This window comes from Vulpes vulpes, chromosome 12, assembly GCF_048418805.1.
Source record: "Vulpes vulpes isolate BD-2025 chromosome 12, VulVul3, whole genome shotgun sequence".
Taxonomy (NCBI): domain Eukaryota; kingdom Metazoa; phylum Chordata; class Mammalia; order Carnivora; family Canidae; genus Vulpes; species Vulpes vulpes.
The window spans coordinates 73,556,108-73,566,308 of record NC_132791.1 but is presented as its reverse complement, the minus strand read 5'-3'; the positions used below and the strand labels follow the sequence as shown (position 1 = coordinate 73,566,308).

General features: G+C 39.3%; 1 protein-coding gene across 1 annotated transcript in view; it reads left to right on the top strand.

The window, feature by feature from the left end:
• BTNL9 (butyrophilin like 9) overlaps nucleotides 1–10,201 on the top strand; it is a 79,898-nt gene that overhangs the window by 702 nt on the left and 68,995 nt on the right. The window lies entirely within an intron of this gene.

Sequence of the window (10,201 nt, the reverse complement as noted above, 5' to 3'; positions counted from 1 at the left end):
CCCCGGACCTGGCCCCGAGCCCGGCCTGAAAGGACTTGAAAAAGTGACCCCTCTTTTTGAAGTAACATCTAAATGTTTTTCCTCTTAAGTTTAAGTAATTGCAAAGAACATAATTTGGCACATTGTGAGTGCTGGCACTTAAAAAACAAAATCGCTTATTTCAGATGTCTACAACGGACTCCAAACCCACGATAATTTAATATTATCGTTAACTTTTAACTAATTTTACATCATTTCGGTTTTTTCCTTGAATCTTTTTATTTTATGTCTCTCACAAGATTTGTATCTTAACCTGAAATATTTTCATTCTCACTGAATGTTTACCCAACGGAAAATAGTTTAATTCTGTAAGTTTTGTTGTTTACTGTAGCATACATCTCTAGTGGAATTCAAAGTTTACAGTTTTTCCTCACTCAAATGTTCTTTTCTCAATTATTAATAGAATTATGTATATTGCTAAATTTTCATATCAGTTTTTAAGAGGTGAAATGTTTGGAAGTAAACTCTTAATAAGATGAATTTTTTAAAAACAGTTCAAGTTATCAAAGTGTTTGGATGAATTTCACTTCTGACTGGAGTGGACCCATGTTCGTCAACTCTATGTCTAATTTTTATATTTTATATGTGTAGATGCAAGGTAAATACAGGGAATAGAAGGGCTTTCCTTGCAGCAATGGATTATTGATTACATTCAGCTCCATGTCAGAACTGCGTGCGTCTCAGTGTGAGTCTGAGCCCTTGTGAAGTGTATGTGTTCTGTGTTGGAGGAGACCCGGGACAATTAGGAGACACCAGAAAGGAGCAGAGACCCAAGCCCTTCTCAAGCCCTGCTGTTTTAGGCAAAAGCACATGTAGGGAGGCTGGGAGTGGATCCCTGTAGAGCTACCCCAACAGGTACCTTGGCCAACATGTAGTTGTATGGAGCACTTGAGATGTGACTAGTGCAGCTGAGGATCTAAGTTTTTAATTACATTTTATTTAAAGAGGCACATGTAAGAGCGCTTGAGTGTCTCAGTCCCTTAAGCATGGGACTCTTGGTTTTTGCTGGGGTCATGATCTCAGGGTTCTGAGCTGGAGCCCTGAGTGATGCTTCCACTCCCCCTCTCACCTGTGTTCCTCCCTGACACTGGTGCATCCTCTCTCTCTCTCAATAAATAAATCTTAAATAAATAAGCACATATAGCTACTGCCCTCCATATTGGATAGCACATGTTGCTTCAGGTAGTCCTCGCCATGCTGCCAGAAAAATTCACGTGATTAAAAGTTGTGGTGTTGGCCATGGGGGGCAGAGAAGATGGTTTTTCACTCAATGAAAGGTTGTATGCATGTAGGAGAAATCATTGGGAAGCCACATAAAATAACTAAAGTGATTTTTATTTTAGGTGGTAGTTTTTCCTCCATGAGGTTGGTCATACTTCAGGCACCTTTTGTTTGGCCTGTGTCTACATACACATGCTAGGTTTTCCAATACCTGTCTTTACTGGATATCTACAAATAAGCGCAGAGCAGCTAGCCTGCCACACTGATCAGTATGAAAGCCATTATTTATATATGGGTGTTAAGCACGTGAAATGTGCCTGGTCTAAATTGAGATGTGCTGTGAATATAAAATCTACATCTGATATCTAAGACTTGGTAGGAAAAGAGAATGTAAAATAATATTTTAAAATGTTGATTACATGTTGAATAATATTTTGGTTTTATAGGGTTAAATATAATTTTAAAAAGATTTTATTTATTTATTCATGAGACATAGAGGGGGGGGCGCAGGGACACAGGCAGAGGGAGAAGCAGGCTCCATGCTGGGAGCCTGATGTGGGACTCGATCCTGAGTCTCCAGGATCATGCCCTGGGCCAAAGGCAGGCGCCAAACAGCTGAGCCACCCAGGGATCCCGAAATAAAATATCATTAAAATGAATTTCACCTGTTTCTTTTTATTTCATTTACCAAAAAATCAGAAATCATTTATAAGGTTCACATTACATTCTATTAGTGCAGCTGTAAGAGTCCACAGGTACAGCAATAACATTGTCCTGAATTTGCTCTTGTTTTGGAGTTCATCTACTTCCTCTAAATTAGTTCAAATACAGATTAATGTAAAGCCCCAAAAGGGCTTAACTCCAATTCCACTTTTAGTCATTGAATTTGGTCATGAATTATTAAAATAAAAGTCTCCCTCCCACTATAGCATATATATCAAGCTCAATATGTAAAATTTGGAAAAGAAAGAAAAATTAAGAAAACTAACCACTTTTAATCCTGTTACCTAGTGACAGCTACTGTTAACATCTAAATAAACTTCCTTTTCTATTACCAATTTGCAGATGCTTTTCAGATGGTTGTTATAGCACTATATCTGCAATTTTTATATGCTGTATAAATAAATACTATAATAAATAGGGTATAAAGGCTTTTTCCATGCTTTCCTTGGAACAGTTGGCAAGAAGAATAGAGAATCAGACAAGGATGTAACCCATCACTATCATTATTTCCTACTGCAGCTGGATAAAGGAAAAAAAAAGCAGACTATAAATAATGAAAAGCAAGAATATAACCTATTTGTAGGTAAAAGGATTTTATTTATGGAAAGCCCGTGACACTCACAAAAAAAACAAAAACAAACAAACAAAAAAAACTCTGGAATAAACAATAAAAAAATTCTGTAAGAGGTGTTGGTTTCAAAATTATCATAAATCAATATTTTCCTTTTGTACAAACTATAACTAAAATAATGAGAGGAAAGAATACACTTAGAATAGAAGCAAAAGACCAAATGCCAGGAATGAAGATGACACATCCAAGACCTATGTGAAGAACAGTTAATGCTCTAGGCGTCACAAAAGATGGACTAAACTTATGGAAAGATTCTTGGATGCACTATTTGCATCAATGAAAGACTTGGTATGAAGAACAATGTTATATCTTTCAAAATTAATCTATAACTGTAATGATCCCAATAAACAATAGCAACAAAATCTTCAACAACACACAATTGATTCCAAAGTTCTCATGGAAAAATAAAGATCATTTGTTTCTAGCTAGAAAATGTCTAAAAATAAAGAAATACAAGTGATGAGGGGGCACTATTATAGCATATTAACCAGCTAGTGTAATTCTGAGACACAAAGTCTAAAAATAAACCTAGTCAGATATTTTGTATTTGATAAAGGTAGCATACAAGTTGGGGAGAATAGATGGTGTAAGAGCAACTATGAAGTATTAAGGAAAAATAAGGTTGAATTTAAACCTGAGTCTTTATCAGGATAAATTCCAGATGTATCAAAGACATAAAATGTATCCACATTAATGATCCATAAACATAAAAAAAATACTGCTGTTTCTACTACCTCCATAAAAGTATTAGGGGAAAAAAAAAACCCCACACACATACACAGGAGGTATCTTTGATCATTTTGGAGTGGGGAGGTTTCTGTTTTGTCTTCTCCGCTATAACACAAAATACAGAAATCATAAAAGTAATTCATAAACATAAAAATAAAATTTTTTGTATGGCAAAATCACCATAAGCAAAAAAAAAAAACTGGGAAAAAATATTTAGATCTTGTATCAAAAAGGGTAAATTGAAGGGGCTTGGGAAGATGTCAGATTAGGAGGACCCTGAGCTCACCCCATCCCACATTTACAACTAGATATTATCCACATCCAAGTCAATAAACCAGAAAGCAATCTGACTAGTAGAACAAACTCCACAACTAAATATAAAGGAGAAGCTGCAAGGTTAGGAAGTTCAGTAACGTAGAGGGAGGCTGCCAACATGAGAGATGGAACTGTGTGCGTGGAGGAGACAGAGAAATGGCTGGCACCAGGGAGCTCACATGGGTTAAACTAATCCCTATGATGTCTGGCTGCAAAAACCAGAGGGGCTGAATTCCATGAGTTTGTAAAAACAGTGGAACTTGGAGCTGAGTGTGGATTTTTAAAAGCTCACTCAGGACTGGTCAGCTGGGAGGGTGAGTGACAGCTGGGTCACCGCCCTTACAGAGACAGCAGACTGTGTGGAGGAGCAACATAAAAGTGGAGTTTGCAGAATGGTAGGGGCAAGCAGGAGACAGATCTGTTTATACAAATTTCAGAAAGTGTTGGGAGACTTCTCCAAAAAAAGGGGGGAGCTGGCAGGTGCCATTCTCCTCCCTCAGTCCCCAGCATAAACAGAGCCATCTAAGGGAGGTGGGGCTGCCCAGACACTTGCTACATGACTTGCTATCAGTGCACCAAGCCCACCAGTTCTAAAGATTCACCCACTCCAAGCCCACTAGCCTCAGCCCTAGGCTTGGGATACATTGTTTTAAAAGCTGTGCCAGCATCCAAACAGTCACCTAGTGCCCAGCTGCCACAGCACACTCTGCCCAGCCTCCGTGCCACACCCAGCAGAGCCTCCCCAGCCACCATCATGCACTGTGCCCAGCTATTGATGTGCACCACAACCAGTTTCATGCACATGGCTGCCTTGGCACACAGTTCCCACCCACTGTAGTGCTTTGGGGGATCTGGCATAGAACTAGTAGCCCAACTCAAATTTTGCTAAAACTCTGGCCCCACTCCAAATACTCCCTAAAACTCTGGCCTCCTCAGAGCTAGTCTCAATCAGTGTGTTAGACCCTGGTCCTACTAATACCATAGAAAGTAAGCGCATCCCACAAGAGGAAGACAGCACAGACAATAGTACTGAAAGAAAAAGTGATTCACACATAACAACAGGGTGTAAGTAACACACATAGGATACTCTGATGAAGTGCCAAGTTCTGGTGAACAGAGGACATTGCATTCCAGGACCTCTTCTTCATAATGTTATTACTTTCAAGAGCAGAAGACAAACTGACTTTCTTAGCCTACATAAACAGACAGACAAGGAAACAAAAATGAGGAGACAGAAATTTTTTCCAAATGAAAGAACAGAACAAGGCCACAGCTAGAAATCTAAATGAAACAAATATAAGTAACATGCCTGATGGAGAATTTAAAACAATGATTATAAGGAACTCACTGGACTTGAGAAGAAAGTGCAAGACAGAGAGATAAGTAATAACAAAGCAGAGATAAAAGGGCACAATAAACAAAGTGAAAACACACTTGTTGGAAGGAACAGCAGGCAGGAAGAAGCAGAGGAATGAATTAATGATGTAGAAAAGAGTAATGAAAAGAAATGAAGTTGAACAAAAGTGAGAAAAAAGAATTATGCAATATGAGAATAGACTTAGGGACCTCAGTGACTGCATCAGTGCTATAACATATATTATGGGAGTCCCAGAAAAAGAAGAAAGAGAGGTCCTGCGTGGCTAAGTCTGTTAAGCATCCAGTCATGATCTTAGGGTCATGAGATTGAGCCCTACATCAGGCTTTATGCTCAGCGGGGATTCTCTCTCTTCCTCTGCCCCTCCCTGCTCTCTCTCTCTCTCTCTCTCTCTAAGTAAATATATTTTTTAAATGAGCAGAAAACATAAATATGTATTTTTCCAGAGAAGACCTACAAATGACCAACACCCACATGAAAAGATGCTCAACATCACTCCTTATCAGGTAAATGTAAATCAAAATTATGAGTAAGTAGGGCAGGTGATGTGGTGAGCACTAGGTATTATACACAACTGATAAATTATTGAACACTATATTGGAAACTAATTATGTACTATATGTTGGCTAATTGAATTTAAATTCAAAAAACTACAATGAGATATCATCTTACACTTGTCAAAATAGCAAAAATTAACAACACAAGAAACAACAGGTGTTGGTGAGCATGTCAAGAAAAAGGAACACTCTTGCACTGTTGGTGGGAATGGAAACTGGTGCAGCCATTGTGGAAAACAGGATGGAGGTTCCTCAAAAAGTTAAAAATAGAGTGATCTTGGGGCACTTGGGTGGCTCAGTCAGTTGGGTGTCTGACTCTTATTTTCAGCCTAGGTCATGGTCTTAGGGTCATGAGATCAAATCCCGCATTGGGCTCCTTGCTGATGCAAGCATGGAGCCTGCTTGGGATTCTCCCTCTCCTTCTCCCCTTCCCCTTTTCATTCTCTCCCTCCCTATCTTAAAAAAAAAAAGAACTACCTTATGATCCAACAATTGTACTACTGACTACCCAAAGAATATGAGAACACTAATTCAAAGGGATACATGCACTCCTGAGTTTATAGCAGCATTATTTATGATAGCCATGGTATGGAAGCAGCTCAAGTGTCCATCAATTGAGGAGTACATAAAGAAGATATGGTGTGTGTGTGTGTGTGTGTGTGTGTGTATACATTTATATGGAATGCAATTCAGCCATAAAAAAAAGAATGAAAGCTTGCCATTTGCAATGACACAGATGGAGCTAGAGTATTATACTAAGCAAAATAAGTCAGTCAGAGAAAGACAAATACCATATAATTTCACTCATATGTGGAATTTAAGGCACAAAGCAAACAAGCAAAGTGGGAAACATTAAAGAGAGAGAGAGAGAAATCAAGAAACAGACTATTAATTAAAGAAAACAAACTGATCGTTACCAGAGGGGAGAGGGATGGAGGTGGGAGGATGATGGGGATTAAAGAGTGCATGTCTCATGATGAGCACCAGCTGTGTATGGAATTGTTGTCACTAAATTATACACCTGAAAATAATATAACACTATATGTTAACTAATTGGAATTAAAATATAAACTTTTTAAAAAGAGTGAATGCCCCTGATACACAAAAAAACTCTTCCAAAACTGATGAGGAAGACCCACAACACAATAGAAAAATAGGCTCACAGAAAGATATTCAAATGACTTATAATAAAAAAATGCAAACCTCAAAGCACAGAGATACCATTTTTCTCTTATCAGGATGGCAAATATCCAAAAGTTTGATAACAAATTGCATCATAAGAGCAGGGGGAAGACTCTCTCCTTGCCCCTGGTGGGACTGCAGACTTTCTCAACCTCCAAGGAGGTACTTGGCCATATGGATCACCACACACACAGCCTTTGCTGCATTAATTCTTTTCTAGAAATTCACCACACTGGTGTATTTACACACCCATGATATGGTGTATGAAAATGTTATTTACTGCAACATTTTTTGAAGTAACAATTGAAAAAATCTCTAAAAGTCTGAACTAAAGAAGTGATAAAAAGAAATGATTATAATTCCATGTGTATCAGTTTTCCAGGGCTGCCAAAACAAAGCACCACTGACTGGTGGCTTAACCAATGGAAATGTATTGTCTCAAAGTTTTGGAGGCTAGAAGACTAATACCAGAGTCAAGAGGTCTGGTTTCTCCCAGGGCTGCAAGGAAGAATCTCTTCCATGCTTCTCACCCAGCTCACAGTGGTTTGCTGGCAATCTTTGGTGTTCCTTGGCTTGGGTATGTAATGTCCCATCTCCACCTTCGTCTCCATGGAGCATTCTCCCTGTTTGCATGTCTGTGTCCAAATTTTCCCCCTTTATAAGGAAACCAGTCATATTGGATTAGGATTCCAACCCACTCCAAAATGACCTCATCTTAAATAATGGTGACTGCAGTGACACTATTTCCCACTAAGGTCAAATATGAAATTTTGAGGGGAATGATGCAACCTGTAACACCATGCAATAGACTAATATTTGGCCATAAAAAGAAGGAGGAGTCTCTATGAAATGGTGTGGGAAAATCTCTAAGATGCAAAGAAATCAATATTCCAAATTATAATATGCTATACTTTGTGTAAGAAAGGATGAAAAGGACATATACAATTTGTATACATTCATAAAAATATCCCTGCAAGTTTACACCAGAAATCACTAACATGGATGTCTGTGGGGAGGTACCTGAGTTGCTGGAGGAGGTTGGGAAGGAGAATTTTTAGTGCTTACCTTTTTTTATACTCCTTGCATTTTGAACCATGAGAATGTACTATTTATTCAAAAAAATATATTTAAGCATAATAAAACAAATCGAATCAGACTGCTAACTACTCTCAACAAGAATTATACCAATTTATGAGGCCCCCAACCATGAGTACACAGTGCTTTACCCGCTCATGTCCCCAGGATTGGGTTTTAGCAGGTTTATTTTTTCCTGAATTTGCATACAAATGAAAAAAATCATATTTGATTGTTTAATTTGCTTACCATTACAGTGATATCCCCAGGAGCCACCTTCCCTTCTTAGATCAAGCACAGTCTTAACATCTTCTGTGGAATTTTTGTCTGTCATAGGAACACATTCTGTATCAAAGAAATTCATCTTTTGAATTTGCATTAAATGTTGCTCATGTTTTTAATGTCAGTGAGTTCCTTTCACACATGGAAGATTTTTTTAAGGTGTTATTTATTTATTCATGAGAGACACAGAGGCAGGAACACAGGCAGAGGGAGAAGCGGGGTCCCTGTAGGGAGCCGGAAGCAGGACTCAATCCCAGGACCCCGGGGTCACACCCTGAGCCGAAGGCAGATGTTCAACCCTTGAGCCACCCAGGTGCCCCCACACATGAAGATTTAAAGGGATATGTAAAATCTGTGTGTGACCGGTACACTGTTGAGCTGCCAGAAGACAGGAATGCACTGGGAGATATTTGAATTATCAGTGGTTCATAAGGATCACTCACAATCCCTGGAAAAAGATCTAGAGGGAATAGCAGCCCAACTACCATTCTAATTTTTGGGTCCTGTGCAAAAGGGGATGTATCTTTTTCCCTGAAGTCCTGACTGAAACTGGCATCTATGATGATACTTAACAATAGTGAGCAATTTAAAAAAAATATTTATTTATTTGACAGCACACAAGCAGGGAGAGCAGTAAAGGGAGAGGGAGAAACAGGCTCTCCACTCAGCAGGAAGCCCAACATGGGGCTTGATCCCAGGACCCTGGAATCATGACCTGAGCTGAAGACAGATGCTTAACCAACTGAACCACCCAGGTGCCCCAATACTGAGCATTGTTATGGTGCTTACTTTCTGCCAGATTCTATTTGAAGTGGTTGCCATATATTGATACATTGCTTCTTAACAACCCTATGATGAAGGCACTGTATATATAACCCCATTCTAAACTGAGGAAACAGAGAAGGTAGGCAATTGCCCAAGGACACACAGTCGGGAAGTTCTTAAGTTGGAATCTTAAACATCTTTCAAGGTGCCTGGGTGGCTCAGTCAGTTAAGTGGCTGACTCTTGCTATCAGTTCAGTAATGATCTCAGTGTGGAAAGATGGAGTCTCAGCTCAGAGTCTGCTTGAGATTCTCTCCTTCTCCCTCTGCCCCTCCAACACCCCTCCTCTGTCTCTCTAAAACAAACAGACAAATAAACAAGCAAGTAAATAAGTAAATAAATAGGGATCCCCGGGTGGCGCAGCGGTTTAGCGCTTGTCTTTGGCCCAGGGCGCGATCCTGGAGACCCAGGATCGAATCCCACATCGGGCTCCTGGTGCATGGAGCCTGGTTCTCCCTCTGCCTATGTCTCTGCCTCTCTCTCTCTCTCTATGTGACTATCATAAATAAATAAAAATTAAAAAAAAATAAGTAAATAAATAAATCTTTAACATTTTTGGCAACTGCTGGTCCAAGCCCAGCTGCCTGGTCTCTTGGAGATGCCATTCTCCTCTGGTTTTCATTCACAGTCCACAGGGCACCAAGACCAAGGAGGAGGCCACTGAGATGCCATGCAGGCCTCTGACAACTTTCCAGGGGGAGGGAAGTGTTTTTTAAAAAGAGGAACTCCCTGTAGTATACATGGACTAATTCACAGTTATATAAGACCTTGGGGAAGCTGAAAATCAAGGGAACTGTACTTCATTTCCCTAATTTGGAGAGTGAATTCTTGGAAAATGGTATCTGCTCTAAGATATTTCTCTTAAATCAATGTAGGTCTCTGGGTTTCTCATGTGGCTAGGTAGCTGTGTAAACCTTAAAATTGGTACTTAACTTCCCTGGATGTCAGCTTCCTTTTGAGGAAAACAGGTAATAACAGTACCTACTTTATAGGGTTATTGTGAAAATTAGAGTAGTATATATAAAGCACTATATATATATAATATATATATATATACTATAAAGTATTATATATAAAGGACAAGGCCTGTCATACAATAAACACTATCTCAGTATTAACTACCATTGTTACTGTGGTCACACTCCTGCAGACATTGGGTCCTGAGGAGAGTGGATCATCCCCCTATATCCACTGGGGAAGAGACAAGACCCAAAGACTTGGAAGAGAGACTTAATACTGGGACATAGGTT